General features: G+C 41.7%; 2 protein-coding genes across 15 annotated transcripts in view; one reads left to right on the top strand and one right to left on the bottom strand.

Moving 5' to 3' along the window:
- The window catches only part of BCL2L1 (BCL2 like 1), a 52,143-nt gene extending 50,584 nt beyond the window's left edge, over positions 1-1,559 (bottom strand). The window contains exon 1 of one of the 12 annotated variants that reach the window (XM_036826183.1): positions 1,437-1,559. The gene's annotated coding sequence lies outside the window, so the exon portion shown is untranslated. Of the gene's footprint in view, positions 1-4; positions 47-218; positions 1,106-1,322 lie in introns of those variants that run through there. The other 11 variants (XM_036826188.1, XM_036826184.1, XM_036826189.1 and 8 more) reach the window with 11 other exon arrangements.
- Positions 1,560-13,635: 12,076 nt separating this feature from the next.
- TPX2 (TPX2 microtubule nucleation factor) overlaps positions 13,636-24,277 on the top strand; it is a 58,188-nt gene continuing 47,546 nt past the window's right edge. The window contains exons 1-2 of one of the 3 annotated variants that reach the window (XM_036827033.1): positions 13,636-13,721; positions 17,431-17,547. The gene's annotated coding sequence lies outside the window, so the exon portion shown is untranslated. Of the gene's footprint in view, positions 13,722-13,756; positions 13,945-17,430; positions 17,548-24,277 lie in introns of those variants that run through there. The other 2 variants (XM_036827035.1, XM_036827034.1) reach the window with 2 other exon arrangements.

The following is a 24,277-nucleotide window of genomic DNA, read 5'->3' as shown; positions in this document are numbered from 1 at the left end:
GTACCAGCACTGGGTTCTTTGTGGCTCTTATGAAGGTCTGGGTCTAGCTTCCAAGGGACTTCAATGAAGTCAAATTGAAAGCACCAGTGGGCTCTGAATCATCTCACACCGGCTTTTTTTTTTTTTTCCTCAGCCATCCCATTTTCCCCAAAATGTCTTCCTCAGAAAGTCACCCCCATGGGCAGTCTGCCCCCCAACCCCACCCCCGCACCACCTACATTCAAATGTCTCGGGCAACGGCAGGCAGGTGCAGCCCCCGGAAGATCTTTTGTATCATAGGTCGGGCTAGGAGGTGGCAGCCGGGATGCCGGTAACTCAACCGGCCTCGCGGCGGCTGGCAAAAAAAGCAGCTACGGCTGGAGGGATCATGCGACCCGACGGAATGAGAGCTCACAAGGCGACACAGGAATTACGAAGCTCAAGAACTGGCCCCCTCGCTTGCTTCCTCCTCCATCGCCCAGATCGAGGGCGGCCGCTCAGCAGCCGCGGCCTCCTGCCACCCGGGAGCCCAGCCCCCTCGCTCTTGCACGCCCCTTGGCTCTCCGCCTCCTACTGGGAGCAACGAGAACTCTCTCGGAGATGGCTGGTGTGAGGTTTAGTTTTTGTTTTTTTCTATTTAAGTACCAGCCCAGGGTGAGGCTTCCGAAGAAACCCTGAAGGGACTTCTCAATGGGGCTCAAGGTTTCGATGAGGGGCGGAGAGAGGGAAAAACTGCCTCAGATCTGCGCTCTGACTTTGGAAAGGCCATCCCCGGGCCTTTCTGGGCGGCTGAAAGCCAGGGACCCCCCAGAAACGCCGCTGGTTTTCTATGAATTCCCCAAAGGCCCTGGACGTGGCGGTGGCGGTGCGGGATTGCTGGGTCCTCCATTCCCCGCACGGACACAATGGCCGCCGGCGCCCTGCACAAAGACCGGGCGAGGGTGAGGCGCCGGGCCTCTTCTTGTGTCAGAGAGAGGGATCGAGGCCAGCTCGAGACCCCCCACAGCTGAGACCACGTTTTCCTGGGGACAGGCGGCTTCCTGGCGCCCCCGGGAGGGATTGGGGGCCGGGGGCTGCACCTCTCCGGAGCCCGGGGTGGGTGGGCTGCGGCCTCGCGGCTTCCTCCGCGCGTTAGGCCGGGTACCCGCCCGGCCACCGCCCCGTTGCTAGGCAACTGCTCTCCCTCAGGGGCGCCCCCTAGACCTTTCTGGGAGGAGGGGTCTGGCCCCCGGCGGCCCGCCCCGGCGTAGCCAATCAGCGAGCCCAGGTAGCACGCAAGCAGGACGGCGAGGGCTCCCATTGGGCGCAGCGCCTGCCACGCACAGGGGAGGCGGCGCTCTCACCTGCGAGCCCCGCGAACCGTGGGGGGCCACATACCCCCTTCATGGGCCAGGTCGTTTTCGGACGCGAGCGCTCTTCGCGGCCAAGTTCCGCGCCCTGGACCTGGGCCGGCCTACCTGGCTGAAGGCTCGCGCTGTCTCTTCCGAAAGAGTCGGCCTCAGTTTCCCCTGAAGAGACCGGGAGAACTTGCAAGCTCAGTCACTTCCGGTGCCGCGGCAGCGCGCGCGAGCCCGAGACGCAAGGGGAGGTGCGCGCTTGAGGACTGGCGTCAAGAACTGGGCGAGAGCGCCCCCTTGCGGTAGAGCTGGGGAACCCGGAGACGCAAGAAAAACAAAAATCAACGTTTACATTCACATTTCCATTCGTTCATTCATTTAGCCACTTTCATCCACCCGTCAGTTTATATATCGAAAAAGCATCGCGTTGTGGCTGAGAACCTGTATCTGGGATTCCAGCTTTGCCGGTTGGGCAAGTTACTCAACTGCTGCGTGCCTCAATTATCCTTAACTGCAAAATGAGTAAAAACCAACTTCCCTCATTGAGTTATTGTGATGATTAAAAAAGTTGTTATTTGTGAAGTCCCTAGTATATGCTGCATAATTTCTCTCAGCAAATGTTTATTGTTTGGATTGCTGAAGATAGAGTTAGGAACAAGGCAAGACATGGCCCGTGCTTTCATAGAGACTTAAACCCTTGAGATGGAGAGAGACAGTAAACAACTAAGAAAACGAACACGGTAATTTCAAATAGTGACTAGTGCTCTTAAGAAAGCAAATCAGGGTATTGTCGTAAAGAGGGTGAAGGAAGAGGTGCTCCTGTAGAGTGGGTGGTCAGAGATGTAAGCCTTGTCCTCCCTGCCCAGTGAGGAAGAGAGGCATTTTTTCAACTGTTTCGATTGTTTGTGTAGGGTGCCAGAGACGGCCTCTTTGAAGAGATGACATAGGACCCAAGACCTGAAGTGTAGGAAGATGCCAACTCATCGGAAGAGTTTAGAGAACATCAACCTTGGCAGAGGGACTGGCTTGTACAAAGTGTCCTGAGGCAGTAAGATCTTGGCATGTCCCAGAAACTGAAGGAGAAGCAGTGTGACTGAGGGAGGGCAAATGTGGGGTGAGAGGAGGTTGAAAAGTTGACCATGGAAGTGAGTTAGACTTGATTCTAAACATTCAAAGGTGTCTTATTTTGTGGTAATTTAATTGATTAAAAATAGGATGTTAAAAATACACCAAAGAGCATAGAATTAAGTCCTCTTCCCACACCTGCTTTCCAATCCCTAGTTCCCCTCACAGAGGTTGTCACTCTTAAGCCCTTTCCTCTGTAGTCTTTCAGAGATGGTCACTGTATTCACAAGCAAATTTATATGTATAAATGTTTTTACACAACCAGTCGTTTGTTACAGACACTTCTACATCTTGCTTTTTTTTGCTGAGCTCTGTTTTTAGTCGGCCTTCATTTTTAAAATTAACACACAACTTTATAAAGATATGCCATAATTTACTTGCCCAATCCCCTATTTGGGAACACTTAGGTAGTTTCCAGTCCTATCTTATTATAAATAAAGCTATAACTTATCCATTCGTTATTTTGCATGTGTGGGAGTTTATCTGTTAAGTAAATTCCTGAAAGTGGAATTACCAGTAACTGAGTATATGATTTGTTTTTTGTTTTGTTTTAATGCATATTGGCAACATGCTCTACATAGCAGCTGTACCAGTTTGTCCTCCCATCAGTAAAGTATGAGACTGCCTATTTCCTCACATCCTGAGCTACACAGTGTGTTATCAAACCTTTTTATCCTCACCAATCAGATAAAAACTGAGAGACACTTTTATTTTGATTGATTTTTATTAAGGGTGAAGTTGAGCGATTTTTCATATTTATGAGTCTTTTTTGGGGGGAAGGTCTTGTTCTGATGAATTCTCTATTCATTTCATTTGCCCTTTTTTCAGTTGGTCTTTCTGTTGAACTTTTTTCTCATTGATTTGTAGAATGTTTATCCTTTTTCTTTCTACATATAAGTCATAAATAGTTTTCCAGCTTATTATTTATTATCATGGAAAAACTTTTATTTTCTATGTATTTTAACGTATAAATCTTTTTCCTTTGTGGTTTCCAGGTTCTATGTCATTCTTATGAAGACCTTCTCCGTTTGATATCACAAAAATAATTCTGTTTTCTTCTACTTGGTTTCATATTTTACATTTCAATCTTTGTTCCATCATAAATTCCCTTCAGTGTAAGATGTGAGGCAGGAATCCATAAATTTTTTCTAAATAACTACCCAGTTATCCCAATATCATCATCTTTTCCAACTCACTTGAAATGTCTCCATTACCATAATCTATATTCCCAAGTGTATTTGTGTCAATTTCTGAATTTTTTATGTTCCATGGAAAGTTTTTTTTTTAAATTTATTTTATTTATTTATTTTTATTTTTGGCTGTGTTGGGTCTTCATTGCTGCAGGCAGGCTTCCTCTAGTTGCGGCGAGCAGGGGCTACTCTTCATTGCGGTGCACGGGCTTCTCATTGCGGTGGCTTCTCTTGTTGCGGAGCACGGGCTCTAGGTGTGTGGGCTTCAGTAGTTGTGGCATGCGGGCTCAGTAGTTGTGGCTCCCGGGCTCTAGAGTGCAGGCTCAGTAGTTGTGGCTCATGGGCTTCGTTGCTCCGTGGCATGTGGGATCTTCCCGGGCCAGGGCTCGAACCTGTGTCCCCTGTACTGGCAGGCGGATTCCTAACCACTGCGCCACCAGGGATGTCCCCATGGGAAGGTTTTAAACTGGTACAGGACATGATCTGATTTCCATTTTTAAAACCTGTGGTGTCACAATCACTTCAATGTGGAAATTAAAAAATAATAATAAATTTATTTATTTATTTTTGGCTGTGTCGGGTCTTTGTTGCTGTGCACGGGCTTTCTCTAGTTGCCGTGAGCCAGGGCTATTCTTCGTTGCGGTGCGCGGGCTTCTCGTTGTCGTGGCTTCTCTTCTTGCGGAGCACGGGATCTAGGCGCACAGCCGTCAATTGTTGTGGCACGTGGGCTCAATAGTTGTGGCTTGCGGGCTCTAGAGCTCAGGCTCAGTAGTTGTGGCGCATGGGCTTAGTTGCTCCGCAGCATGTGGGATCTTCCCAGGCAAGGGCTCGAATCTGTGTCCCTTGCATTGGCAGGCAGATTCTTAACCACTGCGCCACCAGGGAAGCCCTGGAAATTTTTATTATGGAAGTCTCTGATGTGCTTTGGGAGCCCAGGAGAGAGCAGATGAGTGAGGGGTATTTTAGGTGGAAGGCACTGCCTCAGCAAAGGCATGGAGAGTTCACAGGAGAGTCCAGATGGGATGGCTAAGAGGGAATGGTAGCAAAGGAGACTGAATGTAAACATGTATCTGCGTGTGCAGGACACTAAATAGGCACTGGAGGAGCCAACCAGGCTTTTTGAACAGAAAGGACATGAAGAGATTTATATTGGGGGAAGATAGAGCCTTTGGGGAAGGGAACTTTGCAATATTTATCAAGAGCCTTAAAAATGGCTCTGGAAAGATCATTGAAAAATAATCTTTGATTGGAATTGAATTTAAGAAAAGAAGTGAAATGCAACCAAATTTTATCCACAGAGATGTTTATACAAGGTTATTTATAACACAGGAAAGAAAAATTAAAACTGAGAATTCAGTAAATAAGGTGATACTTTAAATGGGTTAAATTCACACATATTTAATGATGGGGAAAAATACTCAAAACATAACACTTTGTAAAAAAAAAAGGGTTACAAAGCTATACTGAGAATTATTCTAATTTATTAAAAAATGTACATTACATGCAACATATAGTAGAAAGAATTATGCCAGGACACAAAAAGGTGGTTATTGCTACATAATCAAATTATGGATGATTTTATTTTCCTTTTTATAATTTCTATATTATCTAAACATGACTTTTTTTTAAATTGGAAAGCACTGTTTAAAAAACACGTTTGCTGAGATTTAGATGACGAGGAGATGCTTATGGTGTAATATTAAGTGAAAATAAAAGTATACAAAATTAGATGTGTGACATGATCTCAACTCTAAATACCATGTATAGGAAAAAAGGCTGGGAAGTCAATATGATAAAGACAAAAGAAAAATGGAGAAAGCCCTTGTGCAGATGCTAAAGAGGAATGGAAATAGAGTGGTCAATAAACCAGAGATTGAGGTAGATGCTCAACCTCACTAGTTATTAGGGAAAATGCAGATTAAAACCTCAATGAGATAGCATTTCACACCCACCAGATTGGCAAAAATGAGAAAATCTGCCTTTTTTTGGTAGATGGTTATTCAGCAGTTAGTTGTGATTTTGGTGTTTTCGTGAGAGGAGGTGAGCTCAAGTCCTTCTGCTCTGCTGACGGCACTACTGCCTCGCCAGCAACTCTCTCACCTCGGCCAAGAAAATCTGATAAAATCAAGTGTGATTCAAGAATATGGAATAATTTGGAAAAAATTGTATTGTTACCAAGTAGAATTGAAGATGCCTACAACCTATGACCCAGCAATTCTATTTTTTGATATATGCTCTAAAATAACTCTTAACACATGTGAGATGCAGGTATAAGGATGTTTATAGCAGTACTACTTGTTTTAGCAAAAATATGGAGGGGCTTCCCTGGTGACGCAGTGGTTGAGAATCTGCCTGCCAATGCAGGGGACACAGGTTCGAGCCCTGGTCCGGGAAGATCCCACATGCCGCGGAGCAACTAGGCCCGTGAACCACAATTACTGAGCCTGCGCGTCTGGAGCCTGTGCTCCGCACAAGAGAGGCCACGATAGTGAGAGGCCCACGCACTGCGATGAAGAGTGGCCCCCACTTGCCGCAACTAGAGAAAGCCCTCGCACAGAAACGAAGACCCAGCACAGCCATAAATAAAATAAATAAATAAATAAATTTAAAGGTTAAAAAAAAAAAATATGGAAACTACCCAACTGTTAATTATAGCAAATGATTAACCAAATAGTAGTATGTTTGTACATAGTAATATGACCCAGTGAAAAAATAAGCAGATTTAGCTATACACAGCATGAAAGAATCTTAGAAACACATTGCATGAAAAACATTGCAAAAGAATAATGCAGTATGATTCCATTTATATATAGTTTGAAAACAGGCAAAATTAATTGACACACTGCGTAGGGTTTGTGGTAGCCAGCCACCTCCAAGAAGGCCCCCAAAGATCCCTGCCTCCTGGTATTCGCACCTTTGTGTAGTCCCCTCCCACAATGTTCTGTGTGATTGATAACAAATGGCAGAGATGATGGCATGCCTCTCTTTCTCTCTCTCTCTTCTATCTCTCTGTCTCATCACTCACTCTGGAAGTAGCCAGCTGCCATGTTGTGAACAGCCATGGAGAGTAACAGTATGGAGAGGCCCATGTGTAATGAGAAACTAGATCTTCCCGCCCCACCGAGCCTTCAGATGACCCACTACAAACCTTATTTGAGACCCTGAGCCAGAACCACTCTCTTAAACTGAATTCCTGACCCTCAGAAACTGTATGAGATAATAATGCCTGTCATTGTAAGCTGCTAAGTTTGGAGGTAATCTGTTCTGCAGCAATAAGTAGATAATTCATACAGGGAAATATACCTATGTGGTAAAATTATAAAGAAGTATAAGGGAATAATCAACACAACATTCAAGATAGCCATTGCACCTTCACAGGGGAGGGTACAGGATGAACCAGGGAACAGGATAAAATTGGGAGCTTGAAAGAGAATAGAAATGTTCTTCTTATTAAATTAAATCGTATGTATGTGTACAGAATGTGTTGCCTTACTATTCTTTATACCTTTCATTCATTTTGCATATACGTACATTTATATTTGTATCTACTCAATATCTAATAAAATCAGTTTATTAGATTTAAAAGACTAGAAGGAAATACACTTAAATGCGAAGAGTGGAGAGGTTGCTTCTAAAGGCTAGGTTATAGTTATTTTTTGGTTCTTTATTATTTTCTATATTTTCCAAATATCACAAACAAGTAGGCAATACTTTTGAAATGAAAATTTTTTAAATATATAAACACACACATATGTAAAATACAAAAATGCATGCGTGTATAGATATAGATATATGAGGGTTTGTATTTGAATTAAAAGCCTTTGAAAGAGTCACACTCATCTTTTAACACTAATTTTTAAACTGAGGAGTGGGATTGACAATGGGGTAGGGTGGGAGGCTTAGGGCATTTTCACTTTTTACTTCATAAATATTTATAAACTCATATGGATCTGGCTGCAAATCTTAACTCTGCTGTGTGACCTTGAGTAAGTCATGTCACCTCTTTTGAGCCTTGGCTTTTTTCATCTGGAAATTGAAAATAATAGCACTTACCTGGTAAGGGTGTTGCAATGATTAAATAAAGTAATAAATATATAGCACCTAACATATATTCTCACTCTGTCATAAGCATGTATAATATTTGTAATTTAAAAACTTTTTTAACATAGAAAAAGTCTCCAATATTAAAGTACTTTGACCTAGGCCAGGGCCCACTGCAAATGGAGAGGATGGAATTTCAAGTGATTTCCCTCTTCCAACTCCAGAAGAAGACAAAGGCACCGCTTGAGTCTGGCTACCACTTACCTTATATAAGCTTATTGAAAAAAAAACCCTGCATCAGTAGTTCCTCTCTATCCCCCCATCCCCCATCCCCTGGCAACCACTAATCTAATTTCTGTCTCTATGGATTTGCCTATTCTGGAAATTTCATATGAATGGAATCATACAATATTTGTCCTTCTTTCATTTAGTATCATGTTTCAGGTTCATCTGTGTTGTTGTATGTATCGGTATTTTATTCCCTTTATTAAAGAATACTATTCCATTGTATGGATTTACCACATTTTATTTATCTACTCATCAGTTGGTGGATACTTGGGTTGTTTCCTATAATTCATTGCTTTTAATCACTGTGTGCTAAGGTGTGTGTAATCCTTCCTCCAAAATGGATTACGCATCAGCTAGGAAGGAAGAGACCAGGACACCCACAGAGATCCCTGTGTTTGGTTGGAGGGGAACTGCAGAAGACAGATCTTTTTGATGACTGTCACCAGTGGCTCACACTTGCAACCTTCTCCAGGGGGTGTCCTTGGGTGATCACAGCCACCTTGCCTGGAGGTGTCTGAGGGTTACGTCGCTACCCAGAGCCAGTGACCAGCTATTGTCTGTTCTCCATGAAGCAGGAGGTCTCCAGTGAGCTGGAAGGAAGGCCCAGATTTCTGGCCTGGTGACCACTGGTTGGATGGTGGAGGGAGTGACAGACACGGAGTGAAGAAGATTTGGAAGGGGCAGGAGTAGACGTTGGGTCTTTCCCTCTCACATTTTATTTTTATTTTTATTTTTTTTTCTCACTTTTTAAATATAGAGCTTGTCTCCCCCTCCTCTCTCCTTTGCAGACTTCTCTCCCCTTCTATAATAAGAAATAATAAATTCAAAGCACACAAATAACACATGGATATATTCTTTTAAAAAGATTAAAGATAAAGATCCAATTATCTATCCTTTCTGTCCATGAGTCCTGTTTAGCTCCTTCCCTCTGAAGTTCCCACTCTTGTCAGGTTGTTGTGAATTCTTCCATACCTTTCTCTCTATATACACATCCATGTTTAGGAGAGGTAATATAGGGCAGTGGTTAAGGGTTTGGCCTCTAGAGCTGGCCTCCTTGGGTTCAAATCTTGGCTCTGTCAGATACAAACTATGTGACCTTGAAGAAGTTGTCTAACCTCTCTGAGTCTCAATTTCCTCAATCTATAAAATGGAAATATAATATTACCTACCTCACAGGGTTATTGTCAGGATGAAATGAGTTAACTATGTGCACAGTACTCCAAACAATGCCTGGCATATGGTAAGTGCCAGGTAAGTGCTAGCTGTTAATACTTAATCATACCCATGGGAAAAGTGGTACACTGTTTTGCATATTTTTAAAAAACATAATGATCAACTATACTTCAGTAAAAAAATATAGTTCTTAAAGTTCAGAAAAAAAACCCATAATGGTTTCATAATGAAAAAAAACATAATCAATCAGCACTTTGTGTTTTAACTCAAGAATGTGTCTCAAAGATATCTCCATATCAGTCCAGATCTATCAAACTCTTTTTGAACTGATGCTTAGTATTCCATCCTATAGACAGTTTATTGAACAATCCCCCTCTACTAATGGACCATTAGGTGGTTTCCAATTTTTCACAACTACAACGCAGCAGCCTACTAATTGATTTCCCTATTTCCACTCTTGTTCCCCTTCTCCCTGTTTTCAGCATAGCAGCCAGAGTTATCCCGTTAAAAGTAGAGAGTAAATCAATGCTCAAAACCCTCCCAGGACTCCCACCTCATTCAGAGTAAAAATCAGCTTCCTTACTAAGGCCCAGTTGGTCTGCATCCTGCCCCAGAATATCTCTGGCCTCATCTCCTGATACTCTCCTCCTTGTCCATTTGATCCAGTCACCCTAACTTCCTAGCTATTTCTAAAACATGCCTCTCTGCTCCTGCCTTTGCACTTGCTGTTCCCTCTGCCTGGAACATTCTTCCTTCAGATATCTGCATGGCTTACTCCTTCACCTCCTTCAGGTCTTTGTTCAAACGTCCCTGAACTACCCTATTTATAATTGCAAACCCCTTTCACATGGATAAGGCCAAAAGAGTAATGACTGAGGGACTTCCTCCGCGGTCCAGTGGTAAAGAATCCACCTTCCAATGCAGGGGACGTGGGTTCGATCCCTGATCCGGAAACTAGGATCCCACATGCCACGGGGCAACTAAGCCCGCCCGCCACAACTACTGAGCTCGCGCTCCTCAACGAGAGGGACTGCATGCCACAAACTACAGAGCCCACGCGCTCTGGAGCTCGCTCGCCACAACTAGAGAGAAAGATCTGCACACCACAACTAGAGAGAAGTCCGCACGCAGCAACGAAAGATCCTGCATGCTGCAACTGAGACCCAACACAGCCAAAAAAAAATAAAGAAAATAAATAAATAAATAAATATATAAAATAAATAAACAAAAGAGTAATGACTAAAATTGTGGATAGAGTCTACCAGATAGGTCTGCGCTTCCTTCCAGGTCTAAAATTCTGCTTTGGTGATTTCAGAGCTTGAAGTCTCCCATTCGTAAACAATGGGAACTTGAAACCCAGCCTACAATACAATGGATGCAGAAGGAATGACAAGAGAGGAATCTTTTGGGCCAGGCTTACCTCTTGTTAATCTGGAAGGACTTGGGAAGTTCTTGCACACATCCTGGCCTCCTGGCGTTGCCTCATACACTCATTCACTCACTGAGCACTTTCTGCCTAGCAGGCCCTGGACACAGCACAGCTTTGATACCTCTTCCTTCCTAATATAGAGCAAGTACCTTTACCTCCACCCGTACCCGTGGCCCTGCACATACCTTGAGGTCGGTGGGCAGCCACAGCCTAGGCAGACCCTGCCCTCCCTTTGTCCCTGTCCAGCCCTGCCTTCCTCCTCGACTTGTCATGGCTTTGCATTTATCACCTCTTATTACGAGATATTATTTACTTATTTATTTATTCACCTTGTTTAGTGTCTGTCTTCTCCACTAGAATGTCAGCTCCCTGAGGACAGAGATTTTGTCTGTCTTTTCACTGTTATATCCCCACATTTAGCACAGCGACTGGCACATTGTAGGTGCTCAGTAAATGCTGCAGTGACTGTGCCTCTGTGTCTCTGTGTGAAAGTTGATAAGTGTGTCTCTTGGAACTAAACCTAGAAATAGAAGTCCTAGGTTACAGGGCACACGTTTGACATTTTAAATGCGTGTTGCCAAGTTGCCCTTTAAAGTAGCTGAACCCATCCTTTTTCCCAACCTTCTGAGTTACCTTGTAAATCCTTGATACCATTAAACTTTTAATTTTGGTCAGTTTGATAGGTGGAAAATGGTACCTCTTTGTTTAAATTAAGCTTAAAATTTAATTTCAGTATTACTACTGAGGCCAAGCACCTTTTCATGTCTTTAATGGTCAGTTTTGTTTCTTCCTCTAAGAATTGCCTATTTTCCCCATTTTTTTTCCCCTATTGAGCTTTTGTCCTTTTCTCACTGATTCTTAGGAGTTTTTGTTGTTGTTGTTGTTGTTTACATTTTAGGTTCTAATACTTTGTTACATGTGTTTGAAATATTTTATCCTTCAGTTTTGTTTGTTTTTCTTTGGTCAAACAGAATTTTAAAATTTTGGTTTGGTCAGTCTTTTCCTTTATGTCTTAGTTTTCCCCTTATGTCTTACTTAAAAATTTCCTACACGATGTCATAAACATATATTATAACTTAAAAAATTTTAATTAAAAAAATTTATTTATTTATTTTGGCTGTACTGGGTCTTAGTTGCAGCACGCGGGAACTTCACTGTGGCATGCAGAATCCTCAATTGCGGCACGTGGGATCTCCCGGTTGCGGCATGTGGGCTCATAGTTGTGGCATGCAGGTTCCTTAGTCGCAGCATGCATTTGGGATCTAGTTCCCTGACCAGGGATGAAACCCTGGCCCCCTGCATTGGGAGCGTGGAGTCCTACCCACTGGACCACCAGGGAAGTCCCTAAAAATTTTAATTTTTAAATATCTTTAGGGTTTTAATTCATCTGACATTTGTTTTTGTAAACGGTGTTGGATAAAAATCTAACATAATATTTTCCCCAAATGAAAAGCAAATGTCCTAACTCCATTATTTGTTTCCATCTGATTTGAAATTCTACTCAGTATTTACTACATTCTGATATACATGCACCTGTGTCTGAACTCTTAAATTCTTCTACTGATCTTTTGTTGTTAAAAAAAATTTCTATGCCAATACCCTGCTTAAAAAAATTGTGGAAAATTTCAAATGCATATATGTATGTGTATGTATATATGTATCTTGAACCTGTCACTCAGTTTTAACAATTATCAATTTGTGGCAAATCTTGTTTCACCTATACTCCCATCTACTTCCCTTCCTGGCATATTCCAGATTATTTTGAAGCAAATTCTAGAGTCATTTCATCCTCATCTTTTTCATGTGTATCTCTAAAAATAAGGAATATTGAAAAACAAAGACAAACAAAAAGACCCAACTCTTGCTGTGTTTTTGTTTGTTTTTGTTTTTTCTATTTATTTTTTGAAGAAAGTAGACCTTTTGTCCTGTAGAGTTTTCTCGTCTGGATTTTGCTGACTGTATCCCCATAGAGTCAATTGATGATACTTTTAAAATTACTATAATTTCATAGTATGTTAATATTTGTGAGATCTGTTATGGCGATTGCCCCCTATTATTTTTCAAAATTCAGATGCCACTTCTTGTGCTTTTTTTCTTCCATGTGAATTTTAAAATCAACTTGGCAAATTCCATGACAAAACCTATTGGGATTTTCATCGGAATTGCCTTGAACTTTTAATATGGAGAATTTACAATATTAGATCTCCCCGTCCATTAATAAGGTCTATAGCCTTATTTAATTATTTTTATAGTTATTCAACGAAGTTTTACAGTTTTAAAATTTCCCGGAAAGGTCTTAGGCTTATTTTTTAAAAACTTTGTTGCCTTTTTTGTTATTATGAACGTGGATCTTTTTGTTCTTGTTGTTGCTATTATCTTCTAATTGGCTATTGATGATATATAGGATCAGACGTTCTTAACTCAAATCCCATCTCCTCTACTTAAAAAATGTGATCTTAGATAAGTTTACTCAACTTCTGTGAGCATTTGTTTTCTCTTCTACAATACGAGGGTAATAGAGGCAAGGATGCAGACAGCATTAAAAGTGAAAGACCAAGCCTCCAAAAAGCCGCCGGCTTTAGCCAGTAATATTGGGGCGTGGACTGGATAAAGAGTTTGAGAGACTCCTTCACGATTGGCAGAGAATCTGGGGGCGAGACTACGTTGCTTGCAGGGGACTCAATGTTAAAACGAAGTGAATTCCTAAGAATAATCAAAGGCACGATGCACAACTACTGGGAGAATTATGAACTAATGAAGAATTTCCTTCCGTGAAAGTTTTGGGGAGGTTCAGGACGCGCGCCGTCCTGTTACCTAAATAGACTCCCTCTCTCTTCAGTGGGTAGTACCACCTTTCCCAAACAGTCTGTAGCCGAGCATTCTGGGCTTTGTAGTAATTTCCTGTTTCGAGTTGTTGCAGTCGGCTCACCCAGTCGCACTACATTTCCCAGGAGCCTCCGGGGCCGGTTGTTTGCTTATCCCTCATCCTGACTTCCGGCCTCCCTACGATCTCTAGGGCCAATCGGAAGGCTGGGATCGCTGGTTCCCGGCACTCTGATTGGTGCGTTTGACTGGAGAGTCTGGGTTCAAATTTTCAACGGTACAGAATGAGTCCCGCGGCGGGTCTTACTGGCGGTTGGTTGTCAGCGCTGAGGCGAGGTGAGCCGAGGGGAGAAAAGGGGAGCAGCTGGGGCGCCGGGGAGCCTTCTCCCTGATTTCCAAGTGGCTGGAGGTCTCCTCCTCCTCGAGGGCTCAGCTTCTGGGACGCTGTGCTGCTGGGGCGCCGACCTGACCCGCAGAGCAGGAGCCGGGCTTCCGGCCACCCTTCCCTTCATGACAGGATTTCCCCGGCCGGACCGGGACTAGCGGGCTGTGTCTCCAGGTAGAGGTGGAGGCCGGCGTGGGAAATAGGCGGAAGGAGGAATGGGGGGAGGCTGTGGGCTAAGGATAACGGTAACGACAATTATATTATTACCCAGCACGCATGAAATAAGCGTTTACTGGACCAAGCACTCTGCGTTTTCTCATTTAATTTTCGCCCCAATCCAGTGAAGTCGGTGCTAGTTTTAGCCCTCCTTTATAGGAGGGAAACTGAGGCCCGTAATCTAGATACATTTCTCGAAATGGGTGATGCAGTAGCCCCACCCGCCCTCAAGACGTGTGGCATTTGGTGGAGGAAAAAGATGTGGCCACAAACAACTACATTTCAAAACTGTTGTGTAAGGTAGAAAGGTAAATGCGGTGAGAACATAATTGAGGGCGAGTTTAATTCCACTTGGAGTTGTCTTTCTATTTGGGGATTTACAATTCATTCTGTTTCATCCCTATCTGCCCAGCCCTCCCCCTTTGTGTGGTATCACTAGGTATTACTGCCTTTCTAATTTCCTGTGCTAAAACACTTATGGATTGGAGAGGGAAGGAAAAGTGAACCAGGCTGTAATATTGTAGGATTGTTTTTCTCCCTGGTTTCTTGATACATGGTTTCTTTTTCTCACCTACAATTTCCTAGTACTTAGGTACCAAGGACTTTTTCCCTATCAGTCCTGCTTAGGACAAGACAGCATCTGAGTGCTCTGCTGATTTTGCTTTAAGACCATCACTTGGAGTTCTCCCTGGTTCAGCCTTACCTTGTCTTGACATTCTATGGCCTTTCAATTTGTCTCACTCATCAGATGTCAAAATTCAAACTGTTTGCTGCAATACGAAGGATATTTTTGTGTTGTGGCCTCAGTGTATCACCCCCTGTCAAGCCACCTCTAAATCAAACTTGAGTTGTTTTGGAGTTGCACTGTGGGTGTGTCAATTCAGTATTAAGTTGGCACTCTTGGGATCAAAATTATTGTGGCTCCCAGCTCACTTAGCTAATTAATTGACCTTTGAGGTTGTACTGTGTGCTCAGTATTTGATACTGTGTGTATACAGATGAATGGTTTCTGGTATGCTTGAGGCCAAAAGTCTGATTCAAACTGACAAGTGACAATTAGAACAAGACAAGAAAGCATCTGAGTGCTCTATTGTTTTGTATTGTAAACTCCCTGGCAGTTTAGAGGTGAGGGAGATCAGTGAGGCTTAAAACAGGCAAGGGTGGCTTTGTGAAGCAGGTGGGACAGAAACCATTCTTGATAAGGAGAGTTTAGTTAGACAGGAACCAGAACAGTCTTGGTGCATGGAAATCACCCATTCAATATCTGTTGAATTGGAAAGGCAAGAAGGCATTATCTAAATTGACTACAAAATTTCAGGGATGAAAACTGGATATATTGAATTAGATTGGTAAATTTGTTTAAACTTTCAAATCATTTAAAGAAAATAGTTATTTTGGCCCACCTTATGCTTAAGGCTGTGTATTCCAACCTTAATAAAGTTAGTTTATCCTGCAGCTGCAATTAAGCTTCAACAGGAGACAGGATTACCTGGGAAGGTCCTTCATTTCTTGTTTAGGTATCAGGAGGGGTTCAGAATTCACCTATATTTCCTATATGTATTTTTTCTTCAGCCTTTCCTGGGTCTCTTCCCTAATTCTTTTTGAATTGCTTGGGAAGAAAGGAGGAGGAGAGATTTAAATGTCCTTTGGCAAACTGAATTTTCTTTGCCATGGGTAAAGGTAGGAAGCAGAATTTACTACAGGGAGATTGAACAGGCCAATCAATTCTTTTTTTATAAATTTATTTATTTATTTTTATTTTTGGCTGCGTTGGGTCTTTGTTGCTGCGCACAGGCTTTTCTCTAGTTGCGGAGAACGGGGGACCACTCTTTGTTGTGGTGCGCGGGCTTCTCATTGTGGTGGCTTCTCTTGTTGCAGAGCATGGGCTCTAGGCGCGCGGGCTTCCGTAGTTGTGGCTCCTGGGCTCTAGAGTGCAGGCTCAGTAGTTGTGGCGCTTGGGCTTAGTTGCTCCGCAGCATGTGGGATCTTCCCGGAACAGGGCTCGAACCCATGTCCCCTGCATTGGCAGGCAGATTCTTAACCACTGCGCCACCAGGGAACAGGCCAGTCAATTCTGTGAATAGATCTGTGTTTGAGACAGATCAGCAGCTAGGGTACTTTGTGAAAAAAATACAGATAACTGGGAGGGGTTCTGTTTTTGTTTGTCTGCATAGAGAAACTTGATTATAGGGGGAAATTAAAGATTAGTGAGAAAGGTATAAAATTGTATGTAGGAGCATACTTTAGAAAATTTTTATAAAATGCTATTTCTACTTTTTAATTAATTTTTTTTAAAGCTAAGTTATTTTTAAAAATATTTATTATTTATTTATTTTGGCTGTGCTGGGTCTTAGTTGTGGCATGTGGACTTCTTTTTTATTTATTTATTTATTTATTTATTTATTTATAGCTGTGTTGGGTCTTCGTTTCGTGCGAGGGCTTTCTCTAGTTGCGGCAAGCGGGGGCCACTCTTCATCGTGGTGCGGGGGCCACTCTTCATCGCGGTGCGCGGGCCTCTCACTATCGCGGCCTCTCTTGTTCCGGAGCACAGGCTCCAGACGCGCAGGCTCAGTAGTTGTGGCTCACGGGCTCAGTTGCTCCGCGGCATGTGGGATCTTCCCAGACCAGGGCTCGAACCCGTGTTCCCTGCATTAGCAGGCAGATTCTCAACCACTGAGCCACCAGGGAAGCCCTGTGGACTTCTTAGTTGTGGCATACATGCGGGATTTAGTTCCAAACCCCAGCCCCCTGCATTGGGAGCGTGGAGTCTTACACACTGGACCACCAGGGAAGTCCCTGTTTCTACTTTTTTAAATTTAAAAGGGTAGTAGAAGTTTTTTCATATTTTGAGTGTGCCTACTCTTTGTCCTGATGTTTGAATAGGATAGAAGTGCACACTACAACCCCTTGATGTCAGTGTTCCTAAGTCGCAGGTTTCAGAAAGGTTGCTTTAAAGTGGGAGTATGTAACCACAAAGATACTGGGAAACAGCACATGTACACAAAAAAACTTGAGGAACATTTTTACACTAATGAAACAACAATCTTTTAAGAAGTCTGGCATTTGGGGGGATCCATGCTGTTTAGACCTTAGCTCTCAGAAGCATTCTTTGGTTTTAAGAGTGGGTATCCTTGGTGTTTTATAGCAGCGGTCCCCAACCTTTTTGGCACCAGGGACTGGTTTTGTGGAAGACAGTTTTTCCACGGATGGGTTTGGGCGGGGGGGTGGGGGTGGGGGTGATGGTTCAGTTGGTAATGCAAGCGATGGGGAGCAGCAAATGAAGTTTTGATCGCTCGCCTGCTGCTCACCTCCTGCTGTGCGGACTGGTACTGGTACGTGGCCCGGGGGTTGGGGACCCCTGTTTTATAGCTCCTGCTGTTCTCTGTTAACCTTTTTTACTACAAAGAACTTGAACCTGTTTCATCGCCTTTCTGCTTCTTCTAGGTTCTTGATAAGTAGTACTTTCTAGACTTCAAGATTTCAGAAGAGAGGTGAAAGAGTATATTGCAACTTTGAGTCAAGCCTGTAGACAGGTGGAGTGACAGACGGATTAAACCACAGGTAAGGCTGTATCCACAGTATTACATTAAAAAGGAATAAGGGGGACATTAATATATTAGCTTCAAAATTCTTTAAATAACTTTAGCTTATCTTTAGAAAGTAACACTTATTTTGGAAGAAAATTTATTTAATATGTAAAAGCAAAGAAAATAATGTCACCCAATATCCCACCTCTCAGATAAACTATGGCTAGCATTTTGATAGATTTCTTTCCAAATTTTGGAGGGTATCTATATTTGGTTTTAAGAAATCATGCTCTAATAACCTTCATTTTTTTTCATTTAATAATTAGGTTATGAAAATTTTTTCATTTCATTAAAATTTTCTATAACATAATTTTAATGGCTATATATTATTCCATTATATCATTCTACCATAGTATTTTACCCAGTGGAACCATTGGTCAAAAAGAGTGCATATTTTTAATTTTTAAAATTAATTTATTTATGGCCGTGTGGCATGTGGGATCTTAGTTCCCCAACCAGGGATTGAACCCGCGCCCCCTGCATTGGAAGTGCGGAGTCTTAACCGCTGGACTGCCAGGGAAGTCCCAAAGAATGTGTATTTTTAAGACTTTGGTACGTAACACCAAATTGCTTTATAGGAAAATTGTGCTGATTTACACATACACCAGCAGTGTATGTTCACACAGGCACAATTTTTTATTTTTAAAATATAGATTCAAATGGTGCAAAAATCAAAATAATATAAAAAGGTTTATAGTTAAAAACCTTCCAACCCTCTCATTTGTCTACCTCACTCCCTGCCACCTCATTGATTATCACTTTTTTAGGGTGTGTGTGTATGTGTGTGTGTCTCTGTCTGTCTGCTTTCCAAACCAGATACCGTTTGAGGGATATAAATCTCTACAAGACTGAATGATTGAGATTTGACTAGGATTGTAACCTCCTGTAGCCCCACTGTTAACCCTTACAAACTCTTTCAGCTTCTTACTTTTGGAACATCAGAACACTTTGGTATTACAAAGATCTGTGTCGTTATTTGGCCTAGAGGTAAATGGCATCTTTGATTTCTATCCAGGTCCTGTTAGTCATGTAAGAGTGGATTATGGTTTATAGAGTTCTGTGGATGAATAAAAAAAGCAGAACTGAATTTGTAATCCTTCAAAAACAGTGATAGGAAACTCACAAGTTTGGGAGGAAAATGGTAGAAAAATGTATTTGCTTGAGATTTCTGGACAGTGATGAACTAGAACAAGTGTCCATGTGTCCTGTGCTGACTTCTAAGTGCTTGGACAGTGAGAGATTGTCATTGGATTTTAAAATGACCCAATTTTGGAAGCTTCATAGATCTGTTTCTGTAAATAGATCTGATTTCATCATAGAAGTTAGCAAACAAATGTGGAAACACAAAGTCCATTAACTTTCTTCAGACTTAGTTTGTGACTTCGATGAACAATTAAAATTGCTGTCTGTATTATGTTGCCATTTACTGTCTCTTGCTAATCCTTATGTACAAGAAAAAAAAATGTAGGTGTTTTCTCCCTGGTTAAGATGACAATAACTCAACTCTAACTTGTGGTGGTGTAACAGGATCTCTTATCCCTTGTGAAAATAGGAGAGGGTGTCCCTGGGGAAATGGCACTGCCTGGGATGGGACCATTTTAACTAACTACACTTCTAATGAGGTCTTGACTTACTCTGTTTATTCTATTACATTACCATTTATTTAACTCATGATTTTTCCTCCAATAGAATTAGGCAAGACACAGTTCACAAGCTTGTATAGTGAGGTACTTGAGATCATTTATCACACCAAAGTCTTCCTTTTGCTCAGGAGCTGCTAGTCTATTTCAACCTTGCTTAGAATGCAGCCTTTTACAGCTTTCCTCCACCCGCTCTGAACCTGCACCTTTTGATTTATAGAGCTTGTCATGGCTGGTTATTTTTGGTTTGATAGTGAAGAGAGACAGGGGCCCTTGGAGGTTAATTTCAGATGAATGTGGAAATAGGTTACCTTGCTTCTTTTGCAATCTTCCTCAATTGTGTACTTCCCCCTATTTGTTTTCCCTTTCCATTTATTTCTTCCCCTAGAAAAAGTCAATATTCATCTTTATCCTGTAGAACTCTGCAGGTCTATCTGTATTTTTTATGTATCACTTCCACCAGGAAGGCTTCTCTGACCCTCCTTCATCTATTCCCCTTCTCTGCACTTCCACAGCAAAGATCACCCTGTGTCAAAATTACTGTGAGTTCCTTAAGGGAAAGGATTATATATATCTTTTCAATCTTTGTTTTTTGGAAACAAAAATTAGCCATGTGATATGATGGATGGCACTTGATAAGCAGTTTTAAAAGGAACCTAACTAGTTCATAACATATGGGAGAAACCTTTCCCTGTCTATCATAGGATTATTGGTCAGGAAGAGCTATTTCTTCACTCAGAATGTTTCTAGTTTTGCAAGAGTCTGAAGTTGTGGTGGATTCAGATAATTTTGAAATGTGAAGCCGATTCTCTTGCTTGGCAGCTTGATTTGTGTGGGGAAATGTGGTTGACGCATGTGCCTTTTTTTTTTTTTTTTTTTTCAGTGAAACCTGTTGACAGAAATTCAATCTTGATTAAGGGGTGCAGGAAGGCATCCAGTTCCACCTTGCTTGGGGCTCTCATTTAAACAGTTAGCTTTGGCCTTGGCCTGTTCCATTTCCCACTAGGCCTTTAATTTTTGAAGGTTTCACATCCTAATATTTATTATTTGTGGGAGAGGCAGCGTAGTGATGCTAGCATAACCCAGTAGTTACTTCTGGTTTTGTTCATGTACTTGTGCCATCACTCTTTATTGAGGAGAATCAGACTTCTCAATGGATATGTATTTATCTGTTTGTTCCCCTCTTTTGGTCGGGGGGTGGGGGCGAGGGGCTGTATTAGACCAAAAGATAGCTCAAAAGAAGCTTTTTGAAAAAGAGGTCGTTTATTTTTTAATATCTTTATTAGAGTATAATTGCCTTACGATGTTATGTTAGTTTCTTGTACAACAAAGTGAATCAGCTCTAAGTATACATATATCCCCATATCCCCTCCCTCTTGAGCCTCCCTCCCACCACCCCTATCCCACCCCTCTAGGTCGTCACAAAGCATCGAGCTGATCTCCCTGTGCTATGGAGCAGCTTCCCACTAGCCATCCATTTTACACTTGGTGGTGTATATATGTCAGTGCTGCTCTCTCACTTCATCCCATCTTCCCCTTCCCAGCCTGTGTCCTCAAGTCCGTTCTCTACATCTGCGTCTTTATTCCTGCCCTGCCACTAGGTTTATCAGTACTGTTTTTTTTAGATTCCATATAAGGGCGCTAGCGTATGGTATTTGTTTTTCTCTTTCTGACTGACTTCACTCTGTATGATAGACTCTAGGTCCATCCACCTCATTACAAATAACTCAATTTCGTTTCTTTTCATGGCTGAGTAATATTCCATTGTATATATGTGCCACATCTTCTTTATCCATTCATCTGTCGATGAACATTTCCATGTCCTGGCTATTGTAAATAGCGCTGCAATGAACATTGTGGTACATGACTCTTTTTGAATTATGGTTTTCTCAGGGTATATGCCCAGCAGTGGGATTGCTGGGTCATATGGTAGTTCTGTTTTTCGTTTTTTAAGGAACCTCCATACTGTTCTCCATAGTGGCTGTATCAATTTACATTCCCACCAACAGTGCAGGAGGGTTCCCTTTCCTCCACACCCTCTCCAGCAAGAGGTCGTTTTAAAAAATAGTATTTTGGTTTTAAAATTTCATCTAAATAAAGATAAGGTATATTTAGGTTTGAGCCCCCTTTGCCTTTTAACCCCCACCAATCAAATGCAGTCCTAGACTTCAGAGGACATCCCACCTTCAGATGCGTGAATAGTCTACTCTGGCATATCCACTGAGAGGTTCAGACTAACCTCCATCTTGTTTACAGCAAAAATTTATATGCAAGAGTACAAACTTAGAAAAAGAGAAATTAAGGGGTGATATTTTAGTTTATGAGAAGATTCAGCTCAGAGCTTTCCTGGTATACTTAGAATAGGGTTTTTAATTTACCAAGGTGTTCTTTTTGCACAACTTGTCAAGAATGCTTAATTTTTCTATAGAGCAGAGTTTATTCTGTATTTGTCTAACAGGTTAGTAAGATTTGGTTACATACCTCATTTTTTTTTTTTTTTTTTGGCTGCACTGTGCAGCATATGGGATCTTAGTTCCCCGACTAGGGATTGAACCCGTGCCCCCTGCAGTGGAAGCGCAGAGTCTTAACCACTGGACTGCCAGGGAAGTCCCTACTTGCCTCATTTTTGAAGGAATATTTATAGGAAAACCCTGTATATTATAGTGACCCCAGATTTTGGAATCCTATAGACCTGGTCTTAAAACTCAATATTGCTACATACTAGTTGGTGATCCTGGAGTAGCTTGGATCTTGGAGTAGTTGAACCAGTTCCTTATTTGTAAGATGGTGATGACTATATCTACCTTATACATTGTTAATGCAGTTTAAATGAGATGGTTTATGTGAAGTGCCTCGTAAAGTGCTTGGCCTGAGGTAGACAATCAGTATTTGGAAGTTATTGTTATCTGTAAATGGTTTTGTCTCTCGCTCCTTGACATTTTATATTGATCTACATAAATATCTATTTTTAAATAAATATGAGAGGCAGTGGGTAAGGACACTCCCTTTAGGGCCTGTCTGGGTTCGAATCCTGGCTCTGCTACTTCTTAGCTTCATGACCATGAACAAATAGTAAATCTTTCTGTGCCTTATTTTCCTCATCTGTAAAATTAAGATAATAACAGTACCTACTTTATAGGATTATTGTGAGGATTTAGTGAGTTAATATATGAAAACACTGTTTGGCTTGTCATAAGGACTCAGTAATTAATAGCTATTATTTTTTTAGGTCAATACACAGGAACATTTTATTTTTATACAAAAACACGAAAAAAGAAAATATTTAGCGTTTGGTTATGTGAAATTAGTAGTCAGTTTACAGACCATGTAAATGGGAAGCATTATTTCCAAAAATCAAAAGGTTTAACAATTATTGCTGGATTGTAAGAATATTTAATAAAAATTCCAGAAAACCTAATGTCTTCTGGACTGTAAACATAGATTTAGGGGGAAATAATACTGTTTAACTAGTTCTTTAAACTGAAAAGATATGCATTTATATAGTAGAATACAAAAGTTCATATAGTGAAAAGTCTTCCCTTGACCCAGACCTCCCAGCCTTCTTCCCAGACCAAATGCTGTTAACACTTTTGTGTCTCTTTCCACAATAGTCTATGTATATATAAAGGTATATATGAGTATACATTACCCCTTTCCCTCTTTTTTTTTAAAAATAAATAAATTTATTTATTTATTTATTTATGGCTGCATTGGGTCTTTGTTGCTGCGTGCGGGCTTTCTCTAGTTGGAGCGAGTGGGGGCTACTCTTTGTGCACGGGCTTCTCATTGCGGTGGCTTCTCTTTGTTGCGGAGCACGGGCTCTAGGCACGTGGGCTTCAGTAGTTGTGGCTTGCGGGCTCTAGAGCGCAGGCTCAGTAGTTGTGGCTCATGGGCTTAGTTGCTCCACGGCATGTGGGATCTTCTCGGACCAGGGATCGAACCCCTGTCCCCTGCATTGGCAGGCAGATTCTTAACCACTGTACCACCAGGGAAGCCCTGCCCCTTTCCCTCTTTTATAACCTGAATGGGAGCACACACTTGTGCATTTTGCTTTTCTCACTTAGTAGCTCTTGGAGCTCATTTTGTACAAATCACATATGTAAGGTTATCTAATATTAAAGTTACTTAATATTTCAATATATGGTTGTGCCATAATTTATTCAACTAATCTATTGGTGGAATTTGGGTTTTCAGTTTTTTGGCTTTTATGAACACTGCTATGTGAATTTTCTTATATTTACATATGTATAAATACATATCTGTAAGATAAATTTCTACATTTGTCAAGATGTATCAAAAAGAAAAATGTAAATTGCCCTCCAAAGGGGCTAGCAGTGTAGCTCCATAATTAAAAAAAGGAAAAAAGGATGTGAGGGTTTAAATTTGAATACTTTACAGGTGGTTTTCAGCAGCATGCTTTGGTGGAATCATAGTTTTTAGGAGGCTAAGTGGGGTTGCTGCATATTACATTCCTGCCTCTTCCCTCCCCCAGCTTTAGTTGTCTTCATTACATTCCTGCCTGGGAAGTCTTCCCAGTGACCTGGGTTAGGCATTAAGATCATGGGAATCCAAGATTTTCCCATGTCTTCCAGCGTGTTTGTTCACAAGAATAGGAAAACTTCCTCCTTGCAGCAGGGGAATTTTAACCACTGTCAGTTGCTGGAGAATCTTTCAACAGTGTCCTTTGAATAGAAATGTGGTCAAGGAGAGGAAAGGTATCAGTAGGTCAAAAGGCAGTGATAATATCATACGGTAGTGTATTTCATAGCATTCAAAATATCTTATTTGTTTATGGGAAGTAAGTAGGCAGAAAGGTCCAGTGACTTGCCCATTATCATATACATCAAGTAATGCCAGGGAGAGGGCTAGAATTCTGGATTTCTATGTTGGGATTGTTTTTGGCTTTAAGTGACAGAAAATGTGACTTTAACAGCCTGCATGAAAAGAGTTTTATTGTCTAGAGGTAGGTGGTTGCTGATATTTGATCATCAGTGATCAATAGCTCAGTGATATCAGGGCCATTGTATGTTATTCTCGTGATCATTTACTCCTATGTATATGATG

The sequence above is a fragment of the Balaenoptera musculus genome, chromosome 15, assembly GCF_009873245.2.
Source record: "Balaenoptera musculus isolate JJ_BM4_2016_0621 chromosome 15, mBalMus1.pri.v3, whole genome shotgun sequence".
Classification (NCBI taxonomy): Eukaryota; Metazoa; Chordata; class Mammalia; order Artiodactyla; family Balaenopteridae; genus Balaenoptera; species Balaenoptera musculus.
The sequence above is the reverse complement of the archived record's forward strand: the minus strand, read 5'-3'. Positions and strand labels throughout refer to the sequence as shown.